Source organism: Leucoraja erinacea, chromosome 23 (assembly GCF_028641065.1).
Source record: "Leucoraja erinacea ecotype New England chromosome 23, Leri_hhj_1, whole genome shotgun sequence".
Taxonomy (NCBI): Eukaryota; Metazoa; Chordata; class Chondrichthyes; order Rajiformes; family Rajidae; genus Leucoraja; species Leucoraja erinaceus.
The window spans coordinates 14,775,277-14,797,791 of record NC_073399.1 but is presented as its reverse complement, the minus strand read 5'-3'; the positions used below and the strand labels follow the sequence as shown (position 1 = coordinate 14,797,791).

At 43.1% G+C, this 22,515-nt stretch overlaps 1 protein-coding gene and 1 long non-coding RNA gene across 4 annotated transcripts in view; one reads left to right on the top strand and one right to left on the bottom strand.

The window, feature by feature from the left end:
• The window catches only part of LOC129708260 (zinc transporter ZIP11-like), a 515,212-nt gene that overhangs the window by 173,968 nt on the left and 318,729 nt on the right, over positions 1-22,515 (top strand). The window lies entirely within an intron of this gene.
• The window catches only part of LOC129708261 (uncharacterized), a 33,482-nt gene continuing 17,453 nt past the window's right edge, over positions 6,487-22,515 (bottom strand). Inside the window, exon 3 of the long non-coding RNA XR_008725314.1 lies at positions 6,487-11,036. This is a non-coding gene — a long non-coding RNA (uncharacterized LOC129708261). The remainder of the gene's footprint in view (positions 11,037-22,515) is intronic.

The following is a 22,515-nucleotide window of genomic DNA, read 5'->3' as shown; positions in this document are numbered from 1 at the left end:
AGCATTAGGTTTTTCCTTGAAGTACGTACTCTGTACCCAGCATAAACTTCAAACAATAAGTGGAGACAATGAAGAAAGTTGTGCCCTTTTTCTTGAAGCATAATGATTCTCATTGTAAATGATCAAAGAAGAAAGCTGAGGATGATGCGAATGCCTAAAGCAGAATCTTAATTGCATTATGCTGTTGAATTCTTATAAATATTAATAGAATGGGGAGCATGATTTGGAAAGACTGCATTCAAGTCTTCTCAATGCATAGAATTGTCAAGTCCTGAGAGTATTTATTGACCATTATGGCAATTAGTTCTATCAGTTATTAATGCTTTATTTTTTTTAAGTTTCGATACACATCAAAATGCACATCTCTCTGAAATATTCTAGAGTTGCTTCTGAAGTATGTTCAATGCAATTTTATTGTCTGAAATTGCAGTATGTCTTTTAGTTTAGTTTAGTGATACAGCACTGAATCAGGCTCTTCGGCCCAACGAGATGCACCAACCATTGATCCACGAACACTAACACTATCCTACACACACTAGGGACAATTTACAACTTTACCCAAACCAATTAACCTACAAACCTGTACGTCTTTGGAGCGTGGGAAGAAACCAGAGCTCCCGGAGAAATCACAGGGAGAACGTACAAACTCCACCCGTAGTTAAGATTGAACCTGGGTCTCTGGTGCTGTAAGGCAGCAGGTGTACCGCTGCGCCACCATGCCTTTGTTAGAGGGACTTGTGTAATTAATCTTCACCCTGTACAGGGGACCCAATTGCCCTCTTCATTGCAGTACAGATTAGGACAGCAGACAAACAAACTCTCATACAGCAGTGGCGAGCTTTCCTGAACAAATCAGACATTTAGTCAGGCCTTGAATAGTATATACTGGCAAAACAATTTCAGGAGAGGGCTCAAAGATACTCCACCTCAAAAAAACCCTCCAGTAATTTATAGTATAAATCCACCACTGATATGCTGCAACCTAGCTGAGGCCTCAAGTACACGGAGACCACTTTCGAACATGAAGGAGATTTACAAAGACCTCGTGTCGACCATGCTGCGAGTATGAGTCGAGGGCAAACTCGCCAGAACTCGTGGATTAGGTTGCCCAAGTGGGACAGCCCCTTAATGCTGCCTGGATTAGGGGGTATTCAGGGAATGGAGGGATATGGATCATGGGAAGGCAGATGGAAGTTAGTTTATTTTGGCATCATATTCAGCACAGACATTGTGGGCAGAAGGGCCTGTTCCTGAGCTTGTGCAGCTCTATGTAGCAATGTTACAAAATTTATCCCATCAGATAAAGCATAACAATAAGTTTAATTTGACACCAAATTCACTTTCATATCTCAAGTATTAAAAAAGTTATGGCCATTTTCATACTCGGAAATTAGCATCTTGTTCCCTATTGATTTTCAATGGACATTACAAAAAAGCTGTGATCTTGGATAATCAAAAGCCCATTTCTTAAGGAAAGATTAACATTTTTAAATAGCCTAAGTGTCCAAAGATTATTCACAAATAATTCACAATATAACATGATTTTTATATCTAATTTACATTAATTTATAGGCCAAATGGAAGGAATTTAGTGTGCAATTGCTGTAAATAAATGCCCATTTAAATCGGCTTTCTAGTGGGTTCATGTGAACGCGCGCTGGTTTAGAACGTTGACATCGCGCTGGATTAGTGCCCTCAAATGCCGAGAAAAATACTGCGGGATATAAAAAGCCCAAAATGAACTACTCGCTATAGATAACTTGATATATAAGGTTATATATATGCCCCATTTAATGTAAAAATAAGGTACATACCTTTAATTGTTTGCTTTATAAAACCCTGGGGCTGCGAGAGGTTGCGGAATGAGACAGTAATTTTAAACTATTATAACTATATTATCGAGGCCTATAAAACTAATAATACCTTTTGCGACCGGGTCTTGCAGCGATTTTTCGTTAATGATTTACTAGGCTGAACATCTGCGATTAGTACTGCCTAGTAAAAATCGCGTTTTAAACCCGCCCCCTCCAAACAGCGCCAAAATCGCGGACCTGGCTGTGGGCAGATTCCCAATGGCGATTCAGGTAGGTTTTGTAACATACCTACTCTATGTTGTATACATTATTATGATGAATGCCTTTGGTTGCAATGAGTTATGTTGCATAGAACATAAAGCAGAATAGCACAAGAACAGGCCCTTTGCCCCACAACGCTTGTGCCGAACATGAAGCAAAGCCCATCACTTCCTGCACATAACCCATATCCCTCCATTCCCTGCATATCCACTTGCCTGTCCAGAAGTTTTTTAAACACCGCTAATGGAACTACTTCAACCTCCACCTCCAGCAGCACATTCCAGACACTCACCACCATCTGTGTGAAAAAACATTGCCCCACACATCTCCTTTAAACCCTGCACTCTCACCCTAAAAGCTATGCCCTCTAGCATTTGAACGTTTCCATTCCGTGAAAAACATTGACTACAATTTAATTTGTTGTAACTGTTGAACCTTGAATTAGTTCTGTTGATCGCGTGGCAATGTGCAGAAAATGAGGTGGAAAAGGTGAATATTCTTAAGGTGCCCCTTACATCTCCAAGTGTTATAACACAGTAGATGTTTCCACAAGTCGATGAATCTTAAACAAGGCGATGTAGTTACAAGGTTGCGGGCCAATCATTTAAAACTGAGGAGGGTAGGAACTTCTCACAGAGGTTGATGAATCTCTGTAATTCTCCGAGCGGCACGGTGGCGCAGCGGTAGAGTTGCCACCTTACAGCGCCAGAGACCCGGGTTCAATCCTGACTACGGGCATTGTCTGTACAAAGTTTGTACGTTCTCCCCATAACCGCGTTTGTTTTCACCGGGTGCTCAGGTTTACGCCCACATTCCAAACACGTACAAGTTTGTAGGTTAATTGGCTTTGTAATGATTGCAAATTGTCCCCTAGTGTGTAGGATTGTGTTAGTGTATGGGGATCGCTGGTCGGCGCGGCCTCGATGGGCCAAAGGGCCTGTTTCCGCGCAGTAACTCATCTAACTAAATGAGTAACTAAATTATACCTAAACTAATCTACGTCAAGCGCTATGAAGGCCAGATCATCCTGGGTACTTAAAGAGGAAGTAGATCATTTTTTGGAAGATATGGGTGTTGTGAACTGTGATAAAGAATCATAGGTGTTTAATTGTCATATGTGCCGGCAACAGAACAATGAGATCCTTACTTGCCGGAACTTAACAGGTCTATTATCATAATTACACATAAAAACATCTATAGATATCAATAATATGATAAATTAATGACAGCAATACTGGGTAATAATAATAGTGCAAAACCAGTCCTTAATGCAACCAAAAAATATACTTCATAGAAGATCACAGTTGCTGAGGTCGTGGTCCATGCTCTGCAGTGTTCAAGAGTCAGGTTGCTGGGAAGAAACTGTTCTTGATGTTGGTTCATGGTTTTCAGGCTCCTCTACTCTCTTCCTGTTGGTAGTGGTGTCTGAAGAGGTATGTTGACCTGAAATGTCACCTGTGCATTTGTCTTTGTAGATACTGCATGTTCTGCTGAGTTCCTCCATCACCTTGTTCTCTGCCTTTCAAGAACAAGTAAGGAATGGGCTACAACTGTTGCCCTTGTCACTGATGCAAGCGCTGTCTGCGGAGGGTGCTCAGCATCGCCAAGGACTGCTCTCACCCCAACCATGGACTGTTTACCCTCCTACCATCCGGGAGGCGCTACAGGTCTCTCCGTTGCCGAACCAGCAGGTCGAGGAACAGCTTCTTTCCGGCGGCTGTCACTCTACTAAACAACGTACCTCGGTGACTGCCAATCACCCCCCCCCCCCGGACACTTATTATTTTTTTTAAATTCAAATCGTTTGCTATGTCGCTCTTCAAGGGAGATGCTAAATGCATTTCGTTGTCTCTGTACTGTACACTGACAATGACAATTAAAATTGAAATTGAATCTGAATCTGATGCCTGGACCTTGAATGAAATTTCAGAAAAAAAAATGTTTAGCTTGACGTGTTGTACGTGAGAAAATCACACTCTCTAAACTCAGCCTTGATTATGTGCTTGAGATCTAGAGGTGTGCATAGCCCCTAGAGTTTCAGATTTGGAAGTGGTCAAGTTTGAAATTGCGTATTTATCCCCTGCAATTTAAGCAGGTTAACTTCTTAGTCATCACACTGATACATTTTAAAATGGACGGATGATTATAGTTAGTAGGAAGGAACCGCAGATGCTGGTTTAAACCAAAGATAGGCACAAAAAAAAGCTGGAGGAACTCAGTGGGACAGGCAGCATCTCTGGAGAGAAGGAATGGGCGACGTTTTGGGTCAAGACCCTTTTTCAGACTGAAGAAGGGTCTCAACCCGAAACGTCACCCACTCCTTCTCTCCAGAGATACTGTCTGTCCCGTTGAGTTACTCCAGCATTTGGTGTCTATCTTCGACGTGAACCAGCATCTGCAGTTCCTTCCTACTCATCAATTGAATTGTCACTCATTGCGCAAATATTCATTTCTTAAATTACAACCGTTCTTTAGGATGCAAGATAGATTGAAGTTTGGTCTTTACCTCTGAACATGACAAAGTGAGCTGGTCTGATTAAATTATGTGCTGTGTTTGTAATTGGTTGTCTCTTTAAAGCAGAGGTGCCGCAGCCGTGACATTTCAGTGTGCACCAGAGTCACATCGTTGTTGGCAGTTCTACGTTTATTAAAAAATAGTACAATCTGGCTTAAGCTTCAACTGCACAGAATCAAATTAAAGGCAGCAAAGCCAGATCCCACACAGAGGCGTCACTATTTATTAGCCTGACATTTAAGCTGACGTGGAGGGAGGCATTCAGAGCCCACGTCGCCTGCCATTAATTATTGCAGCTCAGTCATGTCAAGCTGCCCATTAACAAGAAGCACAGTTGAGGCAAGAGCTGGGTATTGCTTTCAAAAGCAGGAACCCCCTGCACCAGTAGCGAGAGAGTGGATTCCTGACAGTGTCCAGCGCTGTTGGAGAGTAATTGGAATGAGCACGCATATTAAATAGAGCAGCGTAATTTCAAAACTTTTGTTGTTTAGTTTAGATTAGAGGTGGGCGGCGCGGTGGTGCAGCGGTAGACTTGCTGCCTAACAGCGCTAGAGTCCCTGATTCGATGCTGACCCCGAGTGCTGTCTTTGTGGAATTTGAACGTTCTCCTTGGGTTTTCTCCAGGTGCTCCAGTTTCCTTCCACATCCCATAGAGGTGCAGGTTTATAGGTTAAATTGACTTAATAAAGTGTCTCTAGTCCCCCCCTAGGATGACAAAGTGGGATAATGTAGAATTAGTGTCAATGGTGATCGATGGTCAGCGTAGACTCGGTGGGCCGAAGGGCCTGCGTCCATGCTGTATGTCCAAACTAAATTGAGTCACATTGTAGCTTCAGATGGTTACACTGTGTGTAGGAAGGAACGGCAGATGCTGGTTTGCACCGAAGATAGACACAAAATGCTGGATTAACTCAGTGGGTCAGGGAGCATCTCTGAAAAATTGGAATAGGTTATATTCCGGGTTGAGGCCCTTCTTCAGACTGAGGGAAGGAAACTCATGGGAGAGGGAAACTAGAGGTATGTAAAGGTTCAAACCAAATCAAAGCTGGCACCGATGACCTAGGAAAGGTGGAGCCCACAATGGTCTATTGTTGGCTGTGGAAGAGATGTTAACGAAGGGATAACGATATGATACGAAAGAACAGGAGGGAAATTGATCAAGCGAACAATGAAACTAGCAGGATGACTAGGGTGAGGGAGGTGCGGACAGAGAAGGAATGCATAGGTTACTTCAAATGAGAGAATTCAATATTTATACTGCTGGGTTGTAAGCTGCCTAAGTTGGTCCTTTTGCCACTCCCTGTTCCTACAGTGAGTTTGTATCCATTGAGAATAAGCATTCTGTGCATAATATGGCTAACATGAGCTCATGTTGCAAAATAAGCAAATCACACACTTGGGTGGACATTGTAATTGTTCAGGCTGATGTCCAATAACACGTTATCAAGGTAACGAGGAATAGGAATTAAATGGAGCCCTTCCGAAAACCCATTTAGAAATAAGTAATTACGAGTGTCTGACCTACTCTGTTTTGTTATTGACTTACGGCCGACATCTTCGCTGAGGGAATGCCTTGCGGAGCAGTGATTAGCTTAGCGTTCAAATTAGATACATCGTTTAATCATGGAATTCATTGACTGGGTGACAGCCTAACACTGGGGGGGGGGAGGAGACAAAGTTGTCATCTGTGTCTTGGTGAATCAATCGATGAACACCGAAGATAGACACAGAATGGTGGGATAACCCAGTGGGACAGGCAGCATCTCTGGATAGAAGGAATGGGTGATGTTTCGGTTTGAGACCCTGCTTCCCCTGCTTTATCTTTGATTAAGCAAAAAATAATCGTTATATGAGTTTATTTTACAAAGGAAACTCAATGTGTTGACTCGAGTGCTTGGGGGTGCGTTGCTGCTGCATTTAGAATAAATGACTTGCAGCTGGCTAATGAATACTGGGATGTGGTTGCTAGGGAGGTTGTGAAAATGTCGGGTGTGCAGCTATGAACATTGGCACCAGAGTTAAATTGGACTCAAAAGGGCACACCTTTCTATCTGCCGCTCTGGAATAATAAAGGATATTCGTTGAACTTTATACAAATTAATTAAGGTTGCTGTAACCCGAATGCAAATTCTTTCAGCTGAAAATACAGCATTCAGCCTAGTCCAGCACAGTGGCTAAATTACCTGGATTTAAAAGCAGTCCTTTTGAAAACCCATTTAGAATGGAGTAATTACTAGGTTTGGAGGTGTGAGTTCAGCTTTAGGACATCACTGCAGAAGTTTAGTTTAGTTTAGAGATACAGCACGGAAACAGGCCCTTCGGTCCACCGAGTCTGCGCCGACCAGTGATCGCCCTGTACATTAACGTTATCCTACACACACTAGGGACAATTTACAATTTTTACCAAAGCCAATTATCCTACAAACCCATACGTCTTTGGTGTGTGGGGGAAACTGGAGCACTCAGGGAAAACCCATGTGGTCACGGGGAATATGTACAAACTTCATACAGACAGCACCACCAGTAGTCAGGATCGAACCCGGGTCTCTGGCGATGTTAGGCTTCAACTCTAATGCTGCGCCTCCGTGCTGCCCTTGGCTAGTTCTAGCAATGTTTCAGCAATGGGGCGGCAGCACGGCATGAGGCAGCACGGTGGCGCAGCGGTAGCGTTGCTGCCTTACAGCGCCAGAGTCCCAGGTTCGATCCTGACTACTGGTGCTGTCTGTATGGAGTTTGTATATTCTCCCCGTGATCTGTGTGGGTTTCCCTCCGGTTTCCTCCCACATTCCAAAGACGTGAAGGTTGGTAGGTTAATTGGATTGTAAAAATAAATTGTCTCTGGTGTGTAGGACAGTGTTGGGGTTTGCTGGTTGGTGCGCATTTGGTGGGCCGAAGGGCCTGTTTCTGCGCTGTATGTCTAAACTCTCTCCACATGAAGCAGCAATGCAGTCGCCTCTGTGCTCTTTGCCCAGCAATTCTTGCTGTTTGGAAGAATGTGTGCACACTGTTTCACAAAGTACTGGCAATGAGTCACCATAAAGCATCATCACAATTAATTCTGTATAAAGCCGCAGGCCGTGATGTCCTTGGTAACATCTAGTACTGCAGTATAAATGGCGCAAGGAGCAAAGTGGGAGGTGGCACTCATGCCACACCAGGTCCACCATAGATTAAAAGAAAAATAGCTTGAACTCAGCAATTCGGACAGCTGGGATTAGTTTAGTTTACTTTAGTTTAGAGATACAGCAGAGCATCAGGCCCTTCGGCCCACCGGCACTGACCAACGATCACCTACCTTATACCCTCGCACTATTCTACACACTAGGGACAATTTACAATTATTATCAAAGCCAATTAACCTACAAACCTGTACATCTGGAATATTGCAGGAAACCAGAGCTCCCGGAGAAAACCCACGTGGTTACGGGGAGAACGTATAAACTCCGTGCAGACAGCCTTAGTTGCCTAAAGTGCCTGAAGCCTATCTGCCTTAATTATAAGGCACGTGCACTTTGCCGATACAGTTTCCAACATCACTGAAACCTTGCATTGGGCTTGGATTACTGCCAGTTATTCGTCTTTTCCTGCTTCGTGGTTGAGCATGTGTTCAGCTTCCCCTCTAATTCACAGTGAATACTTAAATATCTTGGTAATAAATGCACCCTCAGGGAATCCTGCTTATCTTTAATATATCAGTTCACACTTAATATTTTGTGGCTATGCATGTGCATGAGATTCCAATGGAACAGAATGGATGATTTAGCTGGAGATGGGATTTCTCGGTCATCTTTTCAGGGTGTTTTGGGGAGAAAGCAGGAGAATGGGGTTGAGAGGGAAGGATAGATCAGCCATGATTGAATGGCAGAGCAGACTTATTGGTCTGAATGGCCTCATTCTACTCCGAGAACTTATGAACGTATGAATTCACTTGCCAGCTGCCCTGGGACTTAATGGAGGAAAGTATGACTGCATTTACAATGAATTCAAACATTTTCTTCCTTTCTGTGGGAAGTGGGTCACTAGTCAAAATGTTCTCTCTTTCCTTCCACCTCCTCTGTCCTCCACTCTCTGTCTCCTCCTGTTCCCCCCTACTCCCAATGCTCTCTGCCCTACCTTACTATAAGAATTTGGTACAAAATTAATCTTATCATCTCTGCTCTTTTGTTTGGACCATGCAGCATAAAATCTTCACTAATGTTGGATGTACAGACTGCTTTTGCATTGTGGGATCAAGTCATGATGATGCTCTGCAGAGTTCACAAGCTTTAAAGATCATTTGAGTCTATGGCTACGACTTGTACTTGTTACTGCTTATCCTGTTCTTTCAGCATCCTTCTGGGGGAAATGGATAATCACTTGGAACATATTCTGAAGCTCCAATTACTGAACATCTATATCTAATCATTTAACCATGAAGGCACAGAAGGAAACCATTCGGCCCATTTGATCTATGCTATCTTTTTGTGGAGTGATCTGATCAGTCCCATTTTCCCTTCCCAGGCAGGGAATTGGACAGATACTGATCATGTGTGGGCAGAAGCGATTAGTTTAATTTGGCATTGCGGTCAGCACAGAATCATGGGCTGAAGGGCCTGATCCTACGCTGTACTCTTGTATGAGGTTACCTTATTAAAGTTCTTGGAACAATAGTTGTGGGGAGGAAGATTGTTCCAAGATGAAGTTTAGGACTTGAAGTCACAGCACGTCATTTAGAATGGGCCATTTAGGACTGGAATGGGAGGAAATGTCTTCACTAGGAGAATGGTGATTCGTTTGAATTCTCCATCCCAGAGGGCAGCATAGGCTCAGGAATTAATGCATTTAGAACCAATTAATATATTTCCGAAACATCAAGCTGCACCAGATTCCAGCATCTTCACTCTCTTGAATTTTAATATAATTCTGGATACCAAAGGGGTCGAAGGATCTAGGGATCGAGGGATAGAGCAGAAAAATGGTGCTGAGAGAAAGGATCAGGCATGATCTTGTTGTGAACGTGAAGTTGAAATGCCTCCTCCTGCTCTTTTACCTTTAGTTGTTATTCAGTCTTGATTGAAGCCTCATTCTCTCTGAAGCTGCAGCATTCCCTCAGTGCTCGTGAGCATCCGCTGAGGTTTGTGCTCAAGGCTCTAGAGTGGACTAGAACCTTCGATTCTGAGGTGAAAGCATTATAAATGGATCTATAATTCGCATTTCAGCCAACAGCAAGATATGAAAGGCTCATCACCAGAGTTGTCCAAAATAGAAAAAAAAAGACCATACACTGTATTTTTTTCTTCTGATGTACAGCAGAAACTCATTTTTGATTGATTAATTCAAAGATATAGCATGGAAACGGGCCCTTCTGCCCACCAACTCCATTGCCGACCATTAGTTCGATGTGTAGGAAGGAACTGCAAATGCTCGTTTACACTGAAGATAGACTCAAAATTCTGGAGTAACTCAGCGGGTCAGGCAGCATCTCTGGACAAAAGGAATAGAGAAACAAGAGGTATGAAAAGGTTCAGAACAAATCACTGAACCTTGCCATACCTCGAGTTTCCCTCTCCCCTGATTCTCAGTGTGAAGAAGAGTTTCAACCCAAAATGTCACCTAGTCCTTTTCTCCAGAGATGCTGCCTGAGCCGCTGAGTTACTCCAGCATTTTGTGTCTATCTTTAGTTTAGTTTAGTTGAGTTTCGTTTAGATATACAATGTGGAAACAGGCCCATTGACCCACCAAGATCATGCCGACCAGCAATCACCCATACACTAGTTCTATCCTACACACTCAGGACAATTCCTGACCCGAAACATCATCTATCCATATTCTCCAGAGATGCTGCCTGACCGGCTGAGTTACTCCAGCATTTTCACACTAGTTCTATGTTATCCCACTTTCACATTTACCCCCCTACACATGAAAGGGCAAATTATAGAGAGAACGTGCAAACTCCATGCTGCACCTGAGGTCAGGATCGAACCTGGTTCTCTGGCGCTGTGAGGTAGTAGTTCTTCCAGCCGCGTCACTGAGCCATTTTGGTATGACTTGACCTAACGTGAATCCTGCCCCTCTTCCCATCTCCATGTTGAATGACATTGTACAATAAGAACCGTCTTCAATAATTATAAACATTTTATGTCATATAAAAACTCAATTTTTTCAACAAACATCTTTTTTTTTCAATGGCAAAACAATTAAAATATTCACAATTGTCTTCACATTGGTACATGTCGGACTTTCCAAGCAACTAATCATCTGTTTACATTTGACAATCGAAGGACATGCCTTTTGGTTGACATTTCCTCTTAGAAGTCCGATGACTTGATGAATGAGTTTAATGCTTTCATCGAAAACAATCCATCTGCTTTCCTTGCCAACAGCAACATTGAGTTTCCCTAATGATAAGAGTTGGCTGATGTTCTGAGCTGCAGTTTTCATCTTCTTTTACCCTTGCCTAAAACTGTCTAAAAAATAAAAAATAAACAAACTGTCACAATTCACTTTTTTTAGTTAGTGAACAAAATGTCTCACAAACTGGGTCTTTCACATCCTGCTATGAGTCTATTTACGAAATCCAACAAGATTTTATTTTTGCATTCAAAAGGTTAGCTCCTTAAAATGTAGATGTTGTCGGTGGGAATTGGCTCCAGCAGTTTCTGAAACTACAATGGTGATTTGTTTGCAGTTTGGGGCTGAGAGGGAAAAATAGATCAACCATGATTGAATGGCAGAGTAGACTCGATGGGCCGAATGGTCCAATGTCTTATGTAAACAGTTCTCTGTTGGGAACTAAATTTAAAATGGTTTGGAACAAAACTCTTTATTGTATACGTGGAAGTTCAAGAGAGTATTCATTAACATATCGAATCTCCAAAAGCTTCGAAGGAAGTCAAAGCGTTTTTAGTTTTTTAGTTTTAGAGATACAGCTTGGAAACAGGCCCTTCGTCCCACCAAGTCCGCACCGACCAGCGACCCCTGCACATTAACACTATCCGACCCGAAACGTAATCTGTCCTTTCTTTCCAGAGATGCTGCCTGACCCGCTGAGTTACTCCAACACTGTCTGTCTTCCCAACATATAAATGTTGCACTTAACAATTGTTTTAAAAATAGCAAGCAGTCTCAGAGAGGCCACGTACCATTGCGAAACATGGCAAATTGCCACCAAAGCGCATTTGACAGTGCCGGGACTTATTAATCCATGTTTAATCATAGCCTGACCTGGATCTGCAACCAACTATCCTCTGACCCGGACCTTGAATATTCCATTCACCACTGGAATGCATTCAGCCAAGACAAATGTGCAAAGCAGAAATTATTTTGCGCTGCTCCTAAGGTCTCCACGATTTATTCTTTTTCAGACCTCTTTAATTTTCAATGTGGTATTTTGGATATTAAATTATTTAGGAGACACTTTAGAACATGCGTCATATTTTTAACAACCAGGGTGCTAAATGAGAAAAGGAATTTAATATAATACAAGGATACAGGCTGACCCACGTTGAGCACAAATAACTTTATTGACCATAAAGGTAATATAAATTACGAGCTACAGTAATTTCTTCCAACCTGATTTGGGTGTTTTTCTGATGCAAGAAACTAGAAGTGAGAGAGAAGAAAGAGAAAGTTGGTTAGACAGTAGTTCAGGACTGCTTTCTAGTTGTGGTAGGATAATTCAGTTGCCTGATAACAGCTGGGAAGAAACTGTCCCTGGACCTGGTCGTGTGCGTTTTCACACTTCTATACCTTTTGCCCAATGGGAGAGGGAAGAAGAGGTAGTGGCCAGGCTGCGACTTGTCCTTGATTATGCTGCTGGCCTTGCTGAGGCAGCTTGAGGTATAAATGGAGTCAATGGAAGGGTGGTTGGTTTGTGTGATCATTTGGGCTGCGTTCACAATTCGCTCCGATTTCTTGCGGGCTTGGACGGAACTGTTCCCAAATTGCATCCCTTTCTCCAACATTTAAGAAGAGAGGTCACTCTTCATTGCTTCTCCAACTCCCATACTCTGGAATTAATTTCTAAATCTGTCATCATCCATTATATTATTTTCTTTAGCACGTTGTCTAAAATATTCTTCATTGATCGTACGACTGATTAAATGTTTTCTTAATTCCCTTTGTGGGTAAGTTGCCAATATATCTAACTTACCTCGGGACATTTTGCTGTATTAGAAATTCAATATAAATGCAGATTATTATTTCCGCCATTTGTCTGTTGTTTCTGCCATTAAGCAGACAAATGAACCAGACCATTCTAACACAAACAGTGGAAAACTCAGCTATTAAACCTCACTGTGTGCAAAGATCATAACAATCACAGTTCATTGCTATACTTAAGTGCCTTTTTAAGACATTAAGATTATTGCTCCTTCTTTTATTAAAGTTTTTGTTTATAAATTAATGATGTTTGGAACAATTTAACTCTGGTTCAGCTCTCCAAACCAATTTGAAAGCAAACTATCTCCCGAATGATTGAAACACAAAGTGTTGGAGTAACTTAGTGGGTCAGGCAGCATCTCTAGAGGGACTGGACAGATGACATGTCAGGTCAGGACCCTCCTTCAGACCTTTTCAGTCTGAGGAAGGGTCACAGCCATGTGTGTTTCCTCAACACTTGCCAAAACATCACCTCACCTATTCTTGTTCTCCAGGGATGTTGCCTGATCCATTGAGTTACTCCAGCACTAGGTGTATTTAAAAAAAATCTGAAACGTTGCCTGTCCGTTCCCTCAGCTTTGCTGCCTGACCTGCCGAGCTACTCCAGCACTTTGTGGCTCACTGAAGATCCCAGCATCTGCAGTTCCCTTGCCTCCAATCTCCTGAGTAATCATGTGCAGTATTATGGTCACAGCTTGTTTAAACTTCACATGTCAAGAAGCTCATAGAACCCATCAGAAGAAGGTTTCCGACCCAAAATATCTCCTATCCATGTCCTGTGGAGATGCTACCTGACCCGCGGAGTTACTCCAGCACTTTATGTCCTTTTGGTAAGCATGCGTAATTCCTTAGGTACACAAAAATGCTGGAGGAACTCAGCGGGTGCAGCAGCATCTATGGAGCGAAGGAAATAGGCAACGTTTCAGGCCGTAACCCTTCTTCAGACTCCTTGTTCCTACAGTTTTAACACAAACTGAGATCATGTTTCCTAGAATTTAGATCACACTGTAATTCAAGTTTTTGGTCGCGTTAGTTCTCGTCGAATGTGCTCTCCATCACGATATTCAATCAACGCTCTGTGACATTTTACCCGTGGAAAGGACAACAAACAGCGAGCAATGCAGTGAGCAATATGATGTGAAGTTTATGACACAGGTTAGCATCGATACCATAAGAGCAAGGAGGCTTTGAGAGGAAACTCTGTTGGCCTTTTCTTCACAGCTTGAAGTAAGCAAGGACGTTCTCCACTCTCCCTCACTGCCCTGAGACAGAAACTGTTTCTTGTGAATTAGATTAACTTCGATACAAAATTATAACGGAAATCAATAGATTTACCAGCATATCGTGAATTATTCAATGATTTTGTCTGTAGTTTAATTCGATCCGAAAATAAACAGTCTGTGAAATATATTCAGGTAAAAATGTTGGTGAACCTTTGAAGGCGAGAGTCTTATTCATTTTAAATTCACCAAAGGGATATTGTCATATCAAATTATCAATTTGTTTTTATTGCTTTAATTGTCATTTATGATTAATTTATTAAGAAAAGCTTTCTCATGAACAATTTAAATGTCTTAAGGTGGAAAGAGTGCAGGAAAGATTTCTGAGGATGTCGCCAGGAGTTGAAGGACTGAATCAGAGGGAGAGGTTGGGCAGGATAGGACTTTAATCCAGGCAGTATGAGAGACTGACATGTGGATGAAGATGTATAAAATCATGGGGCATAGATAAGGTGAATGCATGTTTACGGGCTGCCAGAGGAATTAGGACGTTTCGGGTCGAGACACTTCTTCAGACTGAGAGTCTGGAATGAGAAACGAGAGATATAGGAGGTACATTAATGAAAGATATGCAAAAAACAACAATGATCAAGGAAATGTGGAGCCCACAATGGTCCATTGTTGGCTTGGGGAAGGTGATATATAGTTATACAGCCCGTGAAGCCTTGACAAGTTGCTGCCATATCTTTGGCCTTGCACAGCATGTAAGAGAGAAACACTTTCATATCATAAACAACATGTTCTGGTGATTTGCTGTGAACAAAGTACAGAATTGTTGGAAAAAACATTGATAGCAATTCCTCATCCTGTGAACCTGCAGATTTAATCATTTGTCAAAAAGCCAAACCTTGAGCAGGTAGTTTCAGCCAAACAGAAATATAATACAGTGATTATAAATTAATCTTGCCTCTCAAGTGAAGAGCTAGTGACCCTTTAATATACAGTAATGCCCATCGTAGCTTTGATCCACTGACTCCATTCCAGGAGTTTACATCTGAATGTAATGCTGCCAGCTAATCTGGTTGGTCATTTCCAGTTAATCTCCCCTTTTTAGTTTAAAGATACAGCTTGGTAACAGGCCCTTCTGCGCCGACCAGCGATCCCCCCATACACTTGTTCTATCCCACACACCCGGGACAATTTACAGAAGCTGAATAACCTGCAAACCTGCACGTCTTAGGAATGTGGGAAGAAACCGGATACGGAGCACCCGGAGAAAACGCACGCGGTCTCACAGGAAAAATGTACAAACTCCATACAGATAGCATACCTGGTCAGGATCGAACCCGGATCTCTGGCACCGTTAGGCGGCAATTTTACCAGTGCGTCACCATGTCACCCATTTGATGCACATGATATAACTAGATTCTGATAATACTAAGGAGGATGTCTTAATGGTGGAGTGACTGTGCAAAGACACCAATAGACCCTGACGAAGAATTGAATCTGACTCCACCTGAAAAGGGGTGGAGAAAAACAGCTGGTTCCAATACCTGGTCATTGGTTTAAAATGAGGGGGGGGGGAAAGATTCAGAGGGGTAACTTTTTCACACTAAGGCTGGTGGGTGTACGGAATGAGTTGCCAGAGGTGGTGGTTGAGGCAGGTACTATTGCAACGTTTAAGAAACATTTCGACAGGTACATGGATAGGACAGGTTCAGAGGTATATAGACCAAATGCAGGCAGGTGGGATTAGTATAGATGGGACATGTTGACCAGTTGGGCTAAAGGGCCTAGTTTCAACGCTGTATCACTGACTCAATGACATATCTTGCGTCTCTGTCATTCCTTGAATGCTTTTTGATTTCCATGCAGTGATTGTAATGCAAATTGTGATGGGATGATCGTTCGATGTTCGGAGAACGTTATTGAGTGAAATGAATTCCTCTCGGAGATGAGCCAATAAAACTCAGATCATTTTGGCGATTACATTTTGTCCTGACCTGTACACCCGACAACCAGATTGTCACCATGGTTTCTGGTGCAGCGGATCCACAGTTTGCTAAGAATACTTGTGGATTTAGCAGTCAGCGCTGCAGCGTTCATTTTGATAAGGGACAAATTTGCAGTAACTGGTGGGTGTGCAGTGAAGATTAAGTGGCAGACTGAGTCAGAGAGCATTAGATCTGCAATCAGTTAGACATTGCTTTGTAATTGCCACAGGGATATAGGGTGATAAGTCCCTTATCTGTTGTGAGATGTACAATTTGAATCGTTTCTGCTCCTTGTTTCATTATGTGAGCTGAGGTTTACGGATAAACATTTACTCTGCAAATCACCACCGTTAGCTTGTTGTCTATTTATATTTAATTGATACTCTTTTTGATAGGCTTCAAAGTCAGGCATTTCAGTGGGGAAAGTACATCACATTTAAATCTATCGGCAGTCTGTTGGTGTTCAGATGCCAGACGTCTATTTACCGCTGGCATCTGAATTTGAAATCACGCGGATCGAAAATATTGTTACGGTTTAACAGATTTAATGCAGGTGAAAGAATATTCTTCTGGGAGATTATATCAAGCTGTGCAGGACTTCTCCTGGGGCTTCGATTTTAAAGTTTAGGGAGATACAGCGTGGAAACAAGCCTATCGGCCCACCGAGCCCGCGCCGACTAACGATCCCTGCACGGGCAGCACTATCCTACATGCTAGGGACAATTTACAATCATTGCTGAAGCCTATTAACCTACAAACATGTACGTCTATGTAGTGTAGGAGGAAACCGGAGCACGTGATAAAAACCCACGGTGGCGGGGAGAATGTATTAACTCCGTACAGACAGCACCCATTGTCAGGATGGAACATGGGTGTCTGCCGGGTAAGGCAGCATCTCTACCACTGCGTCACCGTGCCACCCCTGATTAGTGCTGATGAGGTATGTAGAGAATAGATGTGTAGGAAGGAACTGCAGATACTGGTTTACACCGAAGATAGACTCAAAAAGCTGGAGTAATGCCCCTGTCCCACTTAGGAAACCTGAACGGAAACCTCTGGAGACTTTGCGCCCCACCCAAGGTTTCTGTGCGGTTCCCGGAGGTTGCAGGTGGTTGCCGGAGTTTGCAGGTAGTGGAAGCAGGTAGGGAGACTGACAAAAACCTCCGGGAACCGCACAGAAACCTTGGGTGGGGTGCAAAGTCTCCAGAGGTTTCCGTTCAGGTTTCCTAAGTGGGACAGGGGCATTCTCAGCAGGTCAGGCAGCATCTCTGGAGAAAAGGAATAGGTGACATTTTGGGTTGAGACCATTCTTCAGACTGACAGTCAGGGGAAAGGGAAATGGGAGATATAGAAACATAGACACATAGAAACTAGGTGCAGGAGTAGGCCTTTTGGCCCTTCGAGCCTGCACCGCCATTCAATATGATCATGGCTGATCATCCAACTCAGTATCCTGTACTTGCCTTCTCTCCATACCCCCTGATCCCTTTAGCCACAAGGGCCACATCTAACTGCCTTTTAAATATGGCCATTGAACTAAAAATATGAAAAGGTACATAGAACAAATGAAAGAGAGATGTGCAAAAGAACAAATCCTCGATCATCATTGCTGACTTTGAAAGGTGGAGCACACAATGGTCCATTGTTGGCTGTGAGAGGGGAGTTTGCCCCATTTCCCAACACTGCCATGTCTCCCATTATCTTCCATTAGCAATGTTTATATGCTGCAAATCTCCAGTTTGCATCTGCTGGGGCCTCCTTCAATCAGCCCTGGTCAGTAACCTGCAGATGAGCCAAAATTTAGTTTGATTTTGTGATCTCTCCTTCTGAAAACGTTTTGTCATTTTGCTGCATAGTACAGTCTGGAACACTTGAGACGATGTGACTGATGTGACTAGTGACTAGTGACAGCATTAATCAGTCCTTCGTGTGCTGCTCAAATGGCATTTTGCTCTTTGCTAGCAGTGTGTGGCTGTGGCAATGTCTGTCACAAAGGTTTTTTCCTGCCGCAGCAAAAGTAATTGGAATTGATGTCAGATTGATAGCCAGACTGGCAAAGGAAAAATGTCGTACTGAGTTACTGACACGCTGAATTCACACCCTCACAAGCAAAATGACAGTTCAGATCAAAATATTAACTAGAGTCAGCTAATATTTAGTCAGACCTTTGTCAGAGATCAGACCTTAATCAGACCTGAGTATAGAAGTTGGGAGGTCATGTTGCAGTTGTATAAGATGTTGGTGAGGCCGCATTTAGAGTATTGTGTTCAGTTCTGGGCATCGTGTTATAGGAAAGATGTTGTCAATCTGGAAAGGGTACAGAGAAGATTGACAAGGATGTTGCCGGGGCTAGAGGGTCTGCGCTATAGGGAGAGGTTTAGTAGGTTGGGACTCTATCCTTGTAGCGTGGGGAGGATGAGGAGTGATCTTATTGAGGTGTATAAAATGATGAGAGGAATAGATTGGGTAGATGTACAGAGCCTCTTGTCCGGAGTAGGTGAATCGAGGACCAGAGGACATAGATTTAAGGGTAAAAGGTTTAACAGGAATCGGAGGGGTCACTTTTTCACATAAAGGGTGGTGGGTGTATGGAACAAGCTGCCAGAAGAGGTAGTTGAGGCTGGGACTATCCCAACGTTTAAGAAACGGACAAGTACATGGACAGGACAGGTTTGGGGGGATATGGACCAAATGTGGGCAGGTGGGACTACTGTAGCTGGGACAGGTTGGCCGCTGTGGGCAATTGTGGTCAAAGGGCTTGTTTCCATGCTGTATCATTCTGACTATGACTAAATACAGATGCTGGAAATCTGAAATACAAGGGAATAGGTGGCCCAATTGTTCAGCTGGTAGAGATGAGTCTCAGCCCCAGCGACCTGGGTCCAGTCCTGACCTAGTGCTGTCTGCTGGAGTGTGCACCTTCTCCCAGCGTCCGCAAGGATTTCCTCCAGCACACGAAGGATTGATCAATGCTGTAACTAGGTGGTACATCAAAGTCACATTGTCTCAAGTGTTCAGACTGTAATGTCCACACAGGCTTGTTTCTACAGTGTATCACTCTATGACTCTATGACCTTTACTTCAAACTCTCCCTTCTTTCCTTCACTCTATTCCTCTCACCCAAGGTTTCCATGCAGTTCCCGGAGATTGTTGTCAGTCTCCCTACCTGCTTCCACTACCTGCAACCTCCAGCAACCACCTGCAACCTCCAGGAAACGCACGGAAACCTTGGGTGGGGCGCAAAGTCTCCAGAGGTTTCCGTTCAGGTTTCCGAGGTGGGACAGGGGCATACAGGTCTGAAGACTGGAGAGACAAAAGGCACTGGTCTAACACTTTTACAGAACTGACACAGAATACACTGCTGTAAAACAAGCTTCCTTATCTATATAGGGTGATTGAGGCCCTTTGAATATAACTATCTAGGAGGAAAGCCGTAGGGGTTAAATTACTGTGCAGCTGGCTGAAAACTCACAGAGACTCTAATTCACAGAGACGCAGCTTTTGTAGCCCCGTCTTATCACGCACGTCGATCTTGGGAGCTTCACATCTTGTAATAATGTGCAAGCTGCCACACCCTCCCTCCTTATGCAGTTCCAATTCAGTTATACATCTTCAGCCATTGTTAACACTATTGAACACGTTGGGAGTTCACACAGTGAAACTGTGAACTACAAATTGAGCATTCCTTCACAGTTTTTATGGCATGATTTCATTTCTGTAGGATTTATTTTGTCCTCATTTGTGCAGATGGTTCAAATCATCCAGAGCTATTGATTGCTTCACAAGGTTGTCTTTCCTACAGTTGTGGGAACAAAGGAAGATGCAGTACTTTCTATTAGGAAGCATAATTGAGCTTGCTATTGAAATATTCAAAAGATGGCAATGTTTGAGAGTTACGAAGAATGAAATATTAGCTTGGTTCCCGCAACTTGAAAGCAAAAAAAAAAACTGCAGATGCAAGAAATCCAAAGTAGAAACAGAAAGTGGCTGAAATAGTCAACAGATCTGTGGAGTAAGTTAGTTGATATTTCAGGTCAAACATCTTTCACTAAAACATTATAGGTGTTACATTTATTATTTTTCCTTTCAATGATGCTGTCCAGTTCGTTATTTCCTACATTTTCTGTGTTCTATAAGAAACATGCTCGCTATTTCATGCCAGATTGAAACGGTGATACAAGGTTTGTTATTTTCATTATCCAGAAATTCAGCCACCCTTTCCTATTGTTCAAGAAGGAACTGCAGACGCTGGAAAATCGAAGGTAGACAAAATTGCTGGAGAAACTTAGCGGGTGCGGCAGCATCTATGGAGCGAAGGAAATAGGCAATGTTTCGGGCTGAAACCCTCCGAAGGGTTTAGGCCCAAAACGTTGCCTATTTCCTTCGCTCCATAGATGCTGCTGCACCCGCTGAGCTTCTCCAGCAATTTTGTCTACCACCCTTCCTATTTATTTGTTCAGCATGATAGCATGCGATTAAATTGATTACTGTGCTTTCAAGGGTTGGTGATTAGCGTTACTGCGTGTAGTGCTGTTTAGGGCGGCACAGTGGCGTAGCTGAAGAGTTTCTACCTTATAGCGTCAGAGACCCAGGTTCTCCACCGATGCTGCCTGACCTGCTAAGTTACTCTAGCATTTTATGTGCATTTTCCGTGGACTAAGAAAATGTCCAAAAGCTATTTAGCCACTATTCGTGCAAGACAAAATGATAATTAAGCCTTGCCTGTACAATGAGGGGTAATTCATTTTCACTGTTGTACTCAATGATAATTATTGAGGCACACTGACCCTGAAATATTAATTCACACACATTGTCTCATTCCGGAAAGTAAAGGGTGGCACAGTGGCGCAATGGTAGAGTGGCTGCCTTACAGTGCCAGAGACGCAGGTTCGAACCTGACTACGGGTGCTGTCTGTACGGCGTTTGTACGTTCTCCCTGTAACCACGTGGGTTTTCTCCGTGTTTCCTCCCACACTCCAAAAGCACGCAGGTTTGTAGATTAATTGGCATTAGTAATATTATAAATTGTCCCTAGTATGTAGGATAGTGCTAGTGTACGGGGCGATCATTGGTCAGGGCTGACACGGTGGGCAAAAGGGAGACACACTGTATCTCTGACGTCTAAAGTCTAAATGTTACAGATTTAAAAAAAAATAAACACTACTTTGTTCCTTAACTCTTTTTCAATCTCATTTATATTCCAACCTTCATTTTGCTTCCTGCGCAGTGGCCTGAATGCAATTGACGTTTCCTTGTTCTTCAATTTCCTACCATTGTGGGTCTCACAGGAGCATCTTCAACCTAATTGACGAACAGTCGTCCCTGCTCTCCACGCCGCTTGCAGAGACTGTAGACCCCCTGCTGAAGTTATCATATCAAATTAAACGGCAAAAGGCGAGAAATCCTACCTAACACGTCAGTAGAAATTCCCAGAGTAATTGTATGCAAGGTGATTACCAGTAATTGCAACATTCGATATGCCGTTAAAGTATCTGCCAGAGTAACTGACATAATATCATCACTATCATGTCCTCTGAGCTTCATCTAAGTTCTTGAAGCAATGTTTGTGTCCTACACACAGGTGCACAGTGGTGAAAGGGATCATTACAGCCTAATATTTTGTTCAGAGATACAGCATAGAAACAGGCCCTTTGGCCCACTGAGTAGATGCCGACCATCGATCACCCATTCACACTAGTTCTATGCTATCCCATTTTCACATCCACTCTCTGCACACTAAGGGCAATTTACAGAGGCGAATTAGCCATATCTGGGTTGCAAGTCTCTATGACTATAAATAAAACAGTTGAAACTCACCAGTGACAACCTTCAAAAGGACATAGAGGATTATTTGGCAAGCACGGCATAGAAAATGGCCCTTTGGTCCACCGAGTCCATGCCGACTTTCGATCACCCATCCACATTATTTCTATGTTGTTCAAGAAGGAACTGCAGATGCTGGAAAATCGAAGGTACACAAAAATGCTGGAGAAACTCAGCGGGTGCAGCATCATCTATGGAGCGAGGGAAATAGGTAACGTTTCGGGCTGAAATCCTTCTTCAGACTGATAGGGGGTGGCGGGGAGAAGGAAGGAAAAAGGAGGAGGAAGAGCCCGAGGGCTGGGGGATGGGAGGAGACAGCTCGAGGGCTAAGGAAGGGGAGGAGACAGCAAGGGCTAACAAAATTGGGAGAATTCAATGTTCATGCCTGCCGGATGCAGGCTCCCCAAACGGAATATGAGGTGCTGTTCCTCCACATTATTTCTATGTTATCCCACTTTCATATCCTACACACTAGGAGCAATTTTACAGAAGCCAATTAACTTACAAACCTACACGTATGTCTTTGGAACGTTGGAGGAAACTGTAGCACCTGGAGAAAACCCACACATTCGCAGGGAGAACGTGCAAACTCCACACAGACAGCACCCAAGGTCGAGATTAAACCCAAGTCTCTGGCACTGAGAGGCTGTTTCTCTGTCGGCCGTGCCATTGTGCCACCTTGTTCATCAAACTAATAACAAAGATTGGAAAAAATGTTTTTCCTTTCTTGGATTTCAGAATGGAGATGA